We start from the raw sequence: 13,229 nt of genomic DNA, 5'->3' as shown, positions 1-13,229 counted from the left end.
CTGTAATGTAAACATTAACAGAGCAATAAATTTAATTTTACCGTTAATAAAATCTTTTTCTTAATTGTCCTCTAATTATTGTTGTGTTTTTTCCGTTCACTTTAATCATGTTTGGAATTTATTTTGTTACTTCTATTAATAAAATTCGATTTCCAGTGTAGCAATTTATGTCTTCTCCTGTCCATATATCTTCTTGGTACTTTTTTATTTTCCCATACTGTTTGTTCTTCTGGTGTGCCTCCCTTAGCAAGTTATCGTTGGCAATTAATTGGGCAGTTTTATTTTCAAGAAGCATCATCCCAAGTTTATAAAAGTTCTAGTTTTTATTAGCAAGTTATCGTTGGCAATTCAGTAGGCATTTTTGTTAGCAAGTTATCGTTGGCAACTAATTGGGCATTTTTATTTTCAAGTAGCATCATCCCAAGTTTATAAAAGTTCTAGTTTTTATTAGCAAGTTATCGTTGGCAATTAAGTGGGCATTTTTGTTAGCAAGTTATCGTTGGCAATTAAGTGGGCATTTTTGTTAGCAAGTTATCGTTAGCAACTAAGTGGGCATTTTTGTTAGGATCGTTTTACCCTTTGCAGAAATAAAAATGCAAAATTTGACTATGTTTCATATTTCATCTTTCAACAAACGCTCTACAAAAACCGATCAAAAAAGTATTTTCTACTAATCGACAGCTAAGTTTCTCACTATAAAATACTACCTCAACCTCAACAAACCTAAAGAATAATTTGAAGCAATCTAAGAGTAAAAGCCGCACTTACCTTGTACTATTTAAGGATTGTTTAAAATTAATACTATTTTTAGCCATAGTTACTGACAGTGAGTAAACAACTCACGTCATATTTACAATTTTGTACTAAAGCCTTAATTTTAAATATCACTTTTCTTGTGCATATTTCAAGTCAGTGCTAGTCACCGATGACCTTAAAGCACTTATGCCAAGCAATCAGAAACTTGATTAACCTAATTTTTTGGTAATTTTCGTAAATTGAAATATAATAGTTTAAAAATTAGTGAGGCTACTGGAACCGAAAGAATTGTTGCATTCCGCAACATTCCTTTTATATTGTTTTTCTTAGTTTTATATAAATTTTATTGCATATATTATTTTTAGATTATAATGGGTAGTTGTAATTTTATTATAAAGTAATGAGAAAAATTCAAATTCAAGCTAATCTTTTTAAAAATTCAAGTCAACCCGGCGAAACATAACTTCGGCACCAGAAAAGCAAGGTTAAAAACTATAACCGTCCCGACTAAACAGGGACACCTTGTTATTCTAAATCTAAGAAGCATATTTTTTTTTAATGTTTTACCGATACTATACTACATTACATTAATATCATCAAAATTTTCAGGTGGACAGCCGTCCCCAAAGAGTTAAAAATGATTGATTAAACTTATCATTTACGAGCAATCATAAATTAAAATATTCAATATTTTGACTTCAATGAAAATGCTTCATGACGAGCAAATTTTATTTCACCTTAAAATAATTTATTTAGCAATTTTTTTTATGAAAGTAGTTTAGATTTTCGTATTGTCATATAAATTATATTCATCGTTGAACATTTTTATCAAACATCTAACATCGATCATGCTAAAATATTATTAGCAGTGATGTGATTTGATTGTAAAATTAAAAAATATAATTTGTAAAGTTTTTATGAAATTTACTTTATAAAATGACTACTATTTTCAGTTATTTCAAAGTCGATGCTATTTTTGCTATTAGAAAAAGCGCAGGTTATTTAATTTTGAGAATAATTTAACAAATTAATTTTTATATTCCGACCTAAACAAAACATATGCAACAAAATAGGAATGTCGCAATTTATTACACAGGTCGTTGAAACCTAATGAAAAATTCCGTGAATTGAAATGACTTAATAATGAAAATTTCATAATTTTTAACAATTTATATCATATTTGACAATTTATTGGCCAATTCTTTCAGCAAATTAAGTAGCTAATTACAAATTTGAATACAAATTATAGCCATAAAAAGTCATTTATTCGAATATATTAACATAGTTTATCATTTAACTTTTGCAAAAATTGTCTACCTGAAATAATTTAAATAATTTTTGATTTCAATTAAGATCTTGCAATTTTCATATCGTTTTCAATTAATTGGCAAATTTTAATTTTTATTATAGCTTTTAAATTCATTTTGTTTAGAAACTTGCCATTTTATGATTTTTTATTACTTTCAATGATTTTGCAATTATTCATAAGTTTGAATATGGTTTTTAGAATGTTTAACTGAAAGTCTCAAAATTTTCATAATGGATTTTGTCCAATTCCAATTAATGTTATTGATTGGATTTCAATGATTTTGCATTTTTAATCAGTTCCAATATGGTTTTTAATTAATGTCAATAATGGTTTTGCAATTTTGACTTCTAGTTTTTGCAATTAGAATTATGCAATACTTCAATTTTTATTTAATTTCAATAATTTTGCAAATGTAATAAGTTTCAATATGGTTTTTAATTACTTGCAATTTATTACGCAAGTCTTTAGCACTTAATGAAAAATTATTTTGTTTGTAATCCTAGAAAAACCTCGGGAAATTGAAATGATTGAATGAAACATTGATTTCGAAATTATTTATTAATGAATAAAATAACAAATACAATAATTACATTATAAATTTAATATATTGCGAACTGTATCTTTGAAATCGTTGACTAAAATGTCCATTAGCTTTCTAATAATATTGAACTTATTAACATGATTTATTCATAATTTAACTTTTGCAAAAAAATTGTCTGCCTGAAAATAGGAAGTATTAAACGCTCTTCAGTTTCAATAATTTTGCAATTTTCATAAGTTCTAACATAATTTTTATTCAATTTTAATTATCATCTTGCATTTTTCATATGGTTTTAAATTAATTTCATTTCCGATTTTGCAATTACCATAATTTATTACATTGGTTTGGATAAATTTAATTTTTAATAAATTAAATTTTGCAATTTTCATAAGTCTTAATACGGCTTTTAATTGATTGCAATTGAGATCTTGTAATTTTTATTTGGTTTTAATTTCAATGATCCTGCAATTCAAAGTTATTTAAATAAATTTGAAATAACCAATATCTGGTTTTGTAATTTTCAAAAATTTTATTTTTATTATTCAATTTCAATGATATCGCATTTTTCATGAGTTTCATTATAGGTTTTAACTTGAATTAAGATGCAAGCATTTTCCTGACTTTCTAGTTTATTTTAATGATTTCGTAGGTTTCATAAGTTTTAATATGGATTTTAGTTGATTTTAGTTAAGGTTTTGTATTTCCATTTATCATAACATTTGATTAATTTCAATTAAGATCTGATTTTCGTTATTTTTAAGTAATTTCAATGGCGTTGCAACTTTCACAGTTTTCATTAAGGTTTATAAATAATTTCAATCAGGAACTTTTGATATGGTTTTTAATTACAATTCTTAATTTTTTATATGGTTAGTTAAAATTTCAATTATTCAGAAATTTGCATTAAATTATTAATTTCAAAGATCTTGTAATTTTCATTGGTTTCAATATTGTTTTGATCCCATTTCAAACAGCATCTTGCACTTTTTATATGGTTTGCAATTTTGTGTTTTTGCTATTGTCATAATATCATTGTTTGAATAAATTCGGTTTTTTATAAATTTCAATTAAAATTTTGCAATTTTCATTGAATTTTTTTTAAATTCAATTGTTTTGCACTTATAAGTTTTTAAATATTTTTTTATGTCTATAAAAAAATTCATCAAATTTTTAAAGATTAATTTGCAATTGTTATATGGTTTTTACTTGATTTCAATTAGGATTTTGCAATTTTTATGATGTTCGATTAGTTAATTTTAATAATCTTGCGGTTTAATAGATTTTAATATGATTTGTAGTTGATTTCTACAATTGGAACTTTGCAATTCCAACATCTTGCCGTTTCCATGATTTTCAACTAATTCCAAAAATCTTGCAGATTTCTTGTTTTATTCAGGTTTATAATTAATTTCAATTGGGATCTTGCAATTTTTGTTTTTACCTTTCAATAGATAAGTATTGCAAATCTTCATGTTCATACATACTAATTAGTTTCAAAGATCATGAAATTTTTATAAATTTCACTATAGTTTTAAAAAAATTTCAATTATGATTTTGCAATAAAATATTCAATTAATCATTAATTTTCAATGTTTGCATTGATCATTATTTAATTTCAATAGTGCAATTTTCACATAATTCCAAATTGATTTCAATTAGGACCTTGCAGTTTTCATAATTTTGAATAAAACTTAATAATTTTGCAATTTGCATAAATTCGATCGATTTCAATTATGATTTTGCATTTTTTATGACTTTTGATTAATATTAATTAGGATGTTGCAATATTCATGATTGTTAATTTTAATAATCCCGCAATTTTTTTTAAGCTTTATTAGGGTTCTTGATCTGTTATATTTATGGTTTTGCAATTTTCATATGGCTCTTAATCATTTCAATGATATTTCAATTTTAATTTGGCTTTTAATAACTTTCAATGACCCTGCAATTAAGTTTCAAAATGGATTTTAAATAATTTTTTAAATTGTGGTATTGCAATTCTAATCATTTTTTTAATTCAGTTTTTTTTGCTTTTGAATTTTAATGATCTTTCAATTTTCATAAGTTTCAGTATGTTTTTTAATTCATTTCAATAAGTTCATTTACTTTTTAATATGAAATATCAACATTCTTAATGCTGTTATGAATATTTTTTCATATTTTCACAATAAAAGAAATCTCTTTAGCTTTCTTCAAGATTATAATATATATAACAAATATTAAATATGCTTCAAGTAATTAAAAGTAAATGCTTTTTTTTTGAAATTCAATTTAATTCCAAATATTATTTTTGGTATGAAAGTCGTTTGGCTATTTTGAAACTTTAATTGCAGTGCAGGTTATTATATAAAAATAAATTATATTGCGCATTTTGCGCGTATTCATGTTGAAAAATTGTACATAATGAAAATTTGAACAGAATTTCCGAATGTTTAATCGTGTACAAGATACACGATAGAAAAATTAATGTCACCTATCAGCAAATTCAATTCAAATTTATATCTTACAATTTGATTTTGAAGTAAATCGAATTGCTATCGAGTTGTCTCCGTGTTTTATATTACAAATTCGTAAAATATTGCAAAAATATTAGATCAACTTGCTTGAATGTTAATCTTAAGCAATTGCTTTTGCAATCTTTATAAAATTACTTATATTTCAATATATAAAATTGTAATTTTCTTTAAATTTTTCAAATTAAAAAAATTTAATTTATATATTCGTGGATGAAAATATTTCACATTATTAAATTGTAAACAAATTTGCAATTAACGTTCTAATCAGATTAATACTTTAAATTATTAAACTACATCGAGTTGCTCTTGATTTTTAAAATTTTGCAATGTGTGACAAAATATTTAACGAGATACAATAGATTTATATAATAAATCATTTGGGTTTGTTGTATTATTAAGCAAATGTTGAAAATTAAGGGGTTAGGGGTACTTGGAAGCATTCTCAAAAATGAGAATTTTCATTATTTTTTTTGTTATTAAACGATGTTTTTTTTACAAAAATATTGATGCGACATTAGTATACAATGTTTTAATTTGCAGTAAAAAAATTTTTCAGAAAAAAAAAATCCCAAAGTTACAGCTGTTTTTGTTGACTTTGTTTCAAAAAACGATTCTGGCGGTGACGGTCATAACTCTTTGGAGATTCATCTAAAATCAATCAAAAGTTTTTTAAATAAATAATCCCGGGCCTGATCGAAGGTTTTCTTTTTTTTGCAAAAATTAACAAAATGGCAGCATTAGAATTTTTTCTAGATTTTTGGGTAAAAAATCAAGTTAATTGGTCTTAAAAAATTGAAATTTTTGAAAAAGTAAAAATCCTTTTAAATTTTAGAGAATATTTTCAAGATATTACATTTAATGAAAATGCAAAAAAATAAAAATCGATTTTTCAAAAATTCCAAGTACCCCTAAGCCCTTAAAGAAATATTAGTTTAGTAGAAACGTACGTAATTTATTGATTAAATATAAATTTTGAACAGTTTGTTTAATTACAAAAAAACTTGCAAAATCAATCTTGTCTTTTGAAAGTTTTAATTGTTTATAAAATTTATTTCAAGCTTTTGTATGATACAGTTGAACGAATATGAAATTCTGATTATAGCTTTTTTCATACTTTATTATTTGTCGTAATTAATGTATACGACGAAATTGAATATTTATTTCGCATAACGTTAACAAAATTAAATATTTAACTTTAAAAAAAAAAATTATATTAAATATTTAATTTTTTTTAATAAATTGCTGCACTTTCATTATGTATTTGTTTATCATAACAAAAAATGTGCATACTTAGTAGTATGAACAAGTGAAAGAAATCTGAAATTGAAGTAATGTTGCCTTTGAAATGGTACTTACAAAAATTAGGTACGAATGCTCATCTTATTATTAATTGATTTTGAATAGAAATTATTTAAAAGTTTTTGTTATTTTCCATCATTTGAAAATTTTCATTGAATTTAAAATTATAAAAATGAAAAATTATCGACACTGAATATATATTATGTTTAAAATTGAATACACTTTGAATTTGAAATAAAGAAATTGTTTAATTGAATTTACATGTTGTTTATTAAAATTGTAAAAACTGGTAACTGATGAAGTGGGTGGTCTCAAAAAATTGGCACCTCAGTCTTGACATGATTTCAGCCCTCCTAGCCATCGAAAATGCAAAAAATAAAAATATTTTTCCACAAATTGGCGACTGTTTGAAAAAAAAAAGTTGTTTTACTATTTTGTTTGAGTTTCTCGAATTTTTTAAAAATAGTAAAAATAGGAATTTCGGGATGATTCTAGTTCAGGCTATAGATAGATCTATAAAGAAGACTATCTGAAAATTTCAAATAAATTGGTCGAGTAGAACTCCAGAAATCGTGACAAGAGTACTGAAAAAGTTATTTCTGTGAAAAACGCATTTAAAGTTTTGCGTGAAGCCAAACCAGTATGGAGACCGAGTCAGTAAAATGCCTATATCTCCAAAAAGAATTGAAATTTTCAAAAACTTTCTCGTACCTATATTCTTAGATAGTTAAACTTTGAAAATGTGAAATAAAAAAAATCGATTTTTTTGAATTTGTACACTAGAATACCCCCTTAAATTGATTTAAAATGACTTGTTTGAATTTAATAGACTTTGTTTAGAATATAATTTTTAAAGAAATATCTTTTGTTGTTAATTGAAAAAAAAATGTAAATATATTTAATTTGAAATTAATAGTTAATGACTTTTCAATTTCTTAGTTGAAAAAATTAAAATGGACTTTTAATTGAAGAAATAAATTGAGACTGTTTAACTAATAAATGTTTGTTTTTATTTTCAGTGCTTGCAATGATTACGAGGTACTGTCCATGAATGCTACAACTGATGCTCCCTAAGAATGCCAATCATGTATTGCGAGCAACAATAAAATGTAAGTGTTTTATTTACACTTTAGACTTTGTTAATGTATTTAATTTTGAATGAAAAGATTGTTTGAATAAAATGTTTTGAATATAATGGAAATGACTTGTTTTAATTTAATAGACTTTGTTTTGAATGTAATAGTCGTAATAGTCGATGTAAATGAAACATCCTTATTTTTTTATTGGAATAAAAAAATATAATTATACGACTTGATAATTTCTTATTTAAAAATTCCAAAATGTAGTCCACTTAAAAATTCTATGAAATAGATTGAGGCTGTTTAACTAATAAATGTATTTTTTTATTTTCAGTGTCTTTGATGAGTACTACCCACTTGCCACTGCCCAATAATGGTACTACTGATGATGCTGCTTAAGAATGACGATAATCTATTATGAGCCACCACCACTCGGATGGTGTTTGAAGAAATGTTAGCAGTGGTTATTAAATGTAAGTGTTTATATTTTTATTAATACGTCTGAAAGTGTTTTATTTACACTTTATACTTTGTTGAAATTGGCACAAAATTGAAAAAGTGCTCCCGTATAGTCAGTCTTCTGTGCATTTTCAAATAATTCTGTGCGACATTTTCACTTATACTGTGCTTAGTTTGGCGGCATTTTCACATTTTTCAATAGGTTTCGTTTTCACAACATTGGAAATGTGCTCCAATACATAAACAGTCTAAACGCACTTGTGTAAACATTTGTACCAGAGTGGCGCTTAGACTGTGCTTAGACTGGGTCATTTTTTCAATTTTTATAATCCAAAATTACAAAAATATTTTATGAAAAATAAAAAAAGATGTAATATTTGTTTATCTCCAAAAGCAATTGTTTTGTCAATACAAGCAGAAAGTTTTTTATATCATTCAAATCGGACGCTTCTTAGTTCACTCAAAAAATGCTATTTTTTGCACGTTTAGCTTTGTATCTCCGAAATGGCGGGACCTGTCTTTGCCAAAAACGAATCACCTCTTTTCCCAATCATTACAAATTGAATGTTTTTTAGATCATTCAAATCGGATACTCCGTTCTCTCAAAAACTCGATTTCTATTTTCTGCACTCTTTGCTCCGTATCTCCGTAACGGCTGGACCTGCCTTTGCCAAAAACTAATCAGCACATCTCCCTATTAATAGGGATCGAATGTTTTTAAACCATTCAAATCGGTTGATCCGTGCGCCCGAAAACGTGGACGAAATAATGCGGACATATAAAACACACACACACCTACACACACATCAAAATTTTCTGAGAAATGCCAAAATGTTCAGAAACCTTCAAAACCTCTAAAAATGCAAAAAAAATTATTTTCGATTTTTCAGAATTGAAGAACTTGATTTATATTCATATTTACTAATCTCTGGAAACATTTTTTTTTAATATTTATCTATGGTAACTCCAAACGTTCAACTTCTGGAGGTCCAATTAGAAGTATAATTTATTGTTTACTCCAATTCACTTTTTTTTTTAACTTCCCGTAGGGCAAGTTATAGTAATCGCAAAAAAATCTAAAATGAACATTTTTATATTCTTTACGTTGCAAAACCTTCTGAACATTTTGGCATACCTTAGAAAAAATTAATGTATGTGTGTGTATGTATGTGTGTGTGTGTGCGTGTGTGCGTGTATGCGGATACAAATTTTCGTCGACGATTTCGGGAACACGGATGAAGCGATTTGAATAATTGAAAAAACATTCGATTCGTATTGATAAGGAGACGTGCGGATTAGTTTTTGGCGAAGGCAGGTCTAGCCGTTCCGAAAATATAGGGCAAAATGTTCCAAAAATGGTAACTCAGTTTTTAAGAGAACGGAGCGTCCAATGTTAACAATTCAAAAAACGTCTTACTTGTATTGATAAGATGAAGAACTGCAAGAATTTTCATGAAGGCAGGTCAAGCGGTTTCGGAGATCTAATGAAAAAAGTAAAAAAATGCCATTTGGCGGTCAAAAATGATCATGAGACATATGCACATCAAATTATCAGATATTTTATATAGATTTTAACAATAAGTTTAAATTTTGTTTGCATTCCTATGGGTTCCGTATCAATGTTTATCCGTTAGACGGCGGCGCGACGCTTACGCGCTTCGATATTTCGTATCTATGCAATTAAAGCAGTACGATTGCTTTGAAAAAAAGTTCAAAACTTCCAAAATATGTCAAAATAAAGAAAACATTTTTTTTTTCAAAAAACAATTTTTTTAAAAAAAGTAATTCTCTGTCAAATTTATAGTTTCTCAAAAATCTAATTTTTTCGAAGTAATGTTTTTTTCAAAAATGTTAATCGTTTTTTAAATAAAAATAATTTTTAGTACGGGAAGTTCCAGCAATTTGCCTTAATGCACGATGCCATGCGCCCCACTTGTTGGTTTTTGTATTCGTAAATAGTACTTTGCCAATTTTTACCACCTTTCGCAAAACCTCACAGGTTGGAACCGACGTATTGATTTTATTTTATTCTTTTTGAAGTAAAACTTCTTTAGGCGCGACTAGGGTATAAATCCGTCGTTGTATATGTACCGATTGGTACAAAAGTTAAACACGATGAACAGTAGAATATCTTTATTTAATATATAATTAGAATCATTTAAATCACTCAGAATACACGTTGTTATAGGTTAGGTTGTTTGTATACAAGAGAACATATATTTTGTACAAAGCATAGTCGAAACCTATGCGCAAGATGGACGCTTTGCCCGGTAGTGGGAGAAGCCATACAAATAGTAGCGCGAAATTCAAATTAAAAACATATTTATCCACCGATATCAACAAGGAAATCGACATAGATAAATAAACATTTTAAAGTTACATCGTAGTACAAATCTTGATTTAATGAAAAATGACAGTATCGGAAGAATATTTTACCTTGTTTTTTGAAAATATTAAAACAAATTATACATTTGTTTCTTGATAAGAAATTATTTCTATATTATTCGTAGTTTCTATAAATCTTTGTAGTTATTAAAATGGAAAATATTTTTAGGCAAGACAGATATTACAACTGTTCAAAGAATAATAGTAATCGCCAGCAAAAAAGTAAAAAAATACAAGCCGCCGTAAATGATTGTATGTTAATTTTAATTACATGAAGTTCTTCAAACACAATTATTAAATGATGAGTGAGTGAAGTTGCAAAAACAATATTTGTTTAGGCGTTGTTTAACAGAATCCACTGTGTGAACGATAATATCATAGAATTTATTAATCAGCAATTACTTCATTTCTCTAATGAAGAACCGACAAACCGATCATGTCATATTTGAAGTATGACTTGAATTACATTATCGTTTTCAAATATTATACATATTTTTAATGCCATTATAGATATATAGATGTATAATGGCCGACACTAATAAATGTGTGCATCACTAGTGTTACCATATTACTGATAAACATTATTCAAAATTGTTATACGATGTATTTATTTTTGCTTAAATGCCATCTTGTACAACAGATTAAGATTAGATTGCTTAAATGCCATCTTGTACAGCAAATAAGTTTTACTTCACTTTTTTTTATTTCACTCAGACTTTGGCCGCACATCTAGCCAAGTTCTTGGGCACAAACAAACTGAAAAATCGACAAGCAGTAGCAAAGCTGCACGAGGCTGGAATTTTGTTTGCGGTTGGACAAAGTGGTAGCCCGAATGTGCCTCCAGATCGGTTATTATTTTTAGAAATATTAACCAAATTTTCAGCAAAGCTTGACGAAGAGGATAGATCTTCTGTGTGAGTAATAAATATTTACTGTAATACCTGGGTAAAATGTACATTTTAATAAGTGATCTCTGTATAGAAGAGGAGATCCCTTACATTTTTCGTTTTGTCTTAAGGGGGTATTCTACTGTACAATTTTGAAAAAATCGATTTTTTTTTTCATATTTTCAAAGTTGAGTTATTCAAAAATATGTCATTAAAAGGATTTTTCAAAATTACTATTATTTCCTGTGTTATAGCCGTTTTAGTGACGTGGCCTCGGTTCGGGTCCGACCGAATCTCAAAACTTTGAACGCGTTTTTCTTGGAACTACTTTTTTCGAGCTGGCGGTAAGGATATCTCGAGTTCTAATGAACCGATTTACTTCAAATTTGGAGAGGATCTTCTCTATACATCGCTTTCAACGCATAGACCTTTCCCAAAACTATAACTTTTCATTTAGTATTTTTAAAAAATTCGGAATTGTTAAAAAAAAACATGAAAAAAAAATTTTTTTTCAAACTGCCGCCATTCAAACAAAAATTTCTTTTTTAACTTATCCAAGGTTCATACGATAGCGGCATCTGTAATAATTAATAATCCATCTATTTTTTATGTTTCGGATCACCAGGAGGATTGGAATCATGCACGCCAGGACACCCTCTTTTTTTTTGAGCCCCCACTTCGACTGCTCATAACTTTGTGAATTCTAATTTTTTTTCTTTAATAATTTTTTTTTATGTAATAATAAAATATCAATAAACAAATGATAAAAAAATTGATAGTAAAAATATTGATTCCTTTATACAGCGCTTCAAAAACCGGGCAAAATTCATGCTTCTACAGTAGAATCAGGACCGGATTAGAAATTTGGCGCCCTGGGGCGGACAAAAATGCCGCCCCATCCCTAAATTTTTATTTAAAATAGTTTATATATCATTTTTCTAAAATTAAAATAACTATTTGATTGCAGAAAATTTATTACGCATTACATAGTGTTCATAGTCGTGCTTGGCATAAATTGCTGAAACTTCCCGTACCAAGAATTAAAATAAAAAAAAAAAAATTTAAAGCGATCGGCCTGCTTTAGCTGCGTAAAGAAGCAGAATGACAGATAAATAATTTTACAGAACCCATAAAAATGTAAACAAAATTTATATTATTAAAATATCTGATAATTTGATGTGCATATGGCTAATGATCATTCTTGACCGCCAAATGTTTCTCTTTCAAATTTTTTTATTGGATCACTGAAACCGCTAGACCTGCCTCCCACAAATTTAATCAGTTCTCCATTTTGTCTATATATGTAAATTTATTTTAATGATATTGGACGTTTAGTTTCTCAAAAAATGAATTATTATTTTTGGCATTTTGGCCCGTACTTCCGAAACAGTTCCGAAAACAACCCGTCTTGGCCAAAACTAATCACTACCACCAATCATTGTAATAAATCCACTCGGAATTTAACACTTTTAATCACTCATAAATTAATTTATATTTTATTGATTAAGTCGATTATTTAAACATATCGGGAAGTTCATGTAGCTTGCCTCAAGGCTAAATACCAAACCAAACCAACTAGTTGAAATCGGTTCAGCTTCACATACTCATTCCCAAACTTTTGTTCTCAAACGATTCAGATTGACTTGTCGCTTGCATTGACTTGTTATCGAGTTTTATCTATTTGATTTAAAACTGTTTTCAGATGATCGTCGGCAATTGGATTTGCCTGTACGTCCGAGACAGGTACAAGGCGTTGGCGGCCCTGGTATTACTTTTAGTAAACGCCAGCGGCTACAACGGCGTACAAGTGACCGCCCAAATGATGCAAACTTTTGAGCATGTTTCACTTGCTAATTACATAGAAGGAGGTTTTGTAGAGGTATAATAGATAATGCAATATATCACAATGTACTATCGAAGTGAAACTTCTTAGGCGACTTTGAACAAGGTTGCTTTCAATGCGTTCAATGGGTTCAATGCAAAGTGAGCTAATGTTTT

This window comes from Ctenocephalides felis, unplaced genomic scaffold, assembly GCF_003426905.1.
Source record: "Ctenocephalides felis isolate EL2017-DRISC unplaced genomic scaffold, ASM342690v1 CF-g0.4_SCAFFOLD_01604, whole genome shotgun sequence".
In the NCBI taxonomy this organism is placed as follows: domain Eukaryota; kingdom Metazoa; phylum Arthropoda; class Insecta; order Siphonaptera; family Pulicidae; genus Ctenocephalides; species Ctenocephalides felis.
This window is presented reverse-complemented; position numbering follows the sequence as displayed.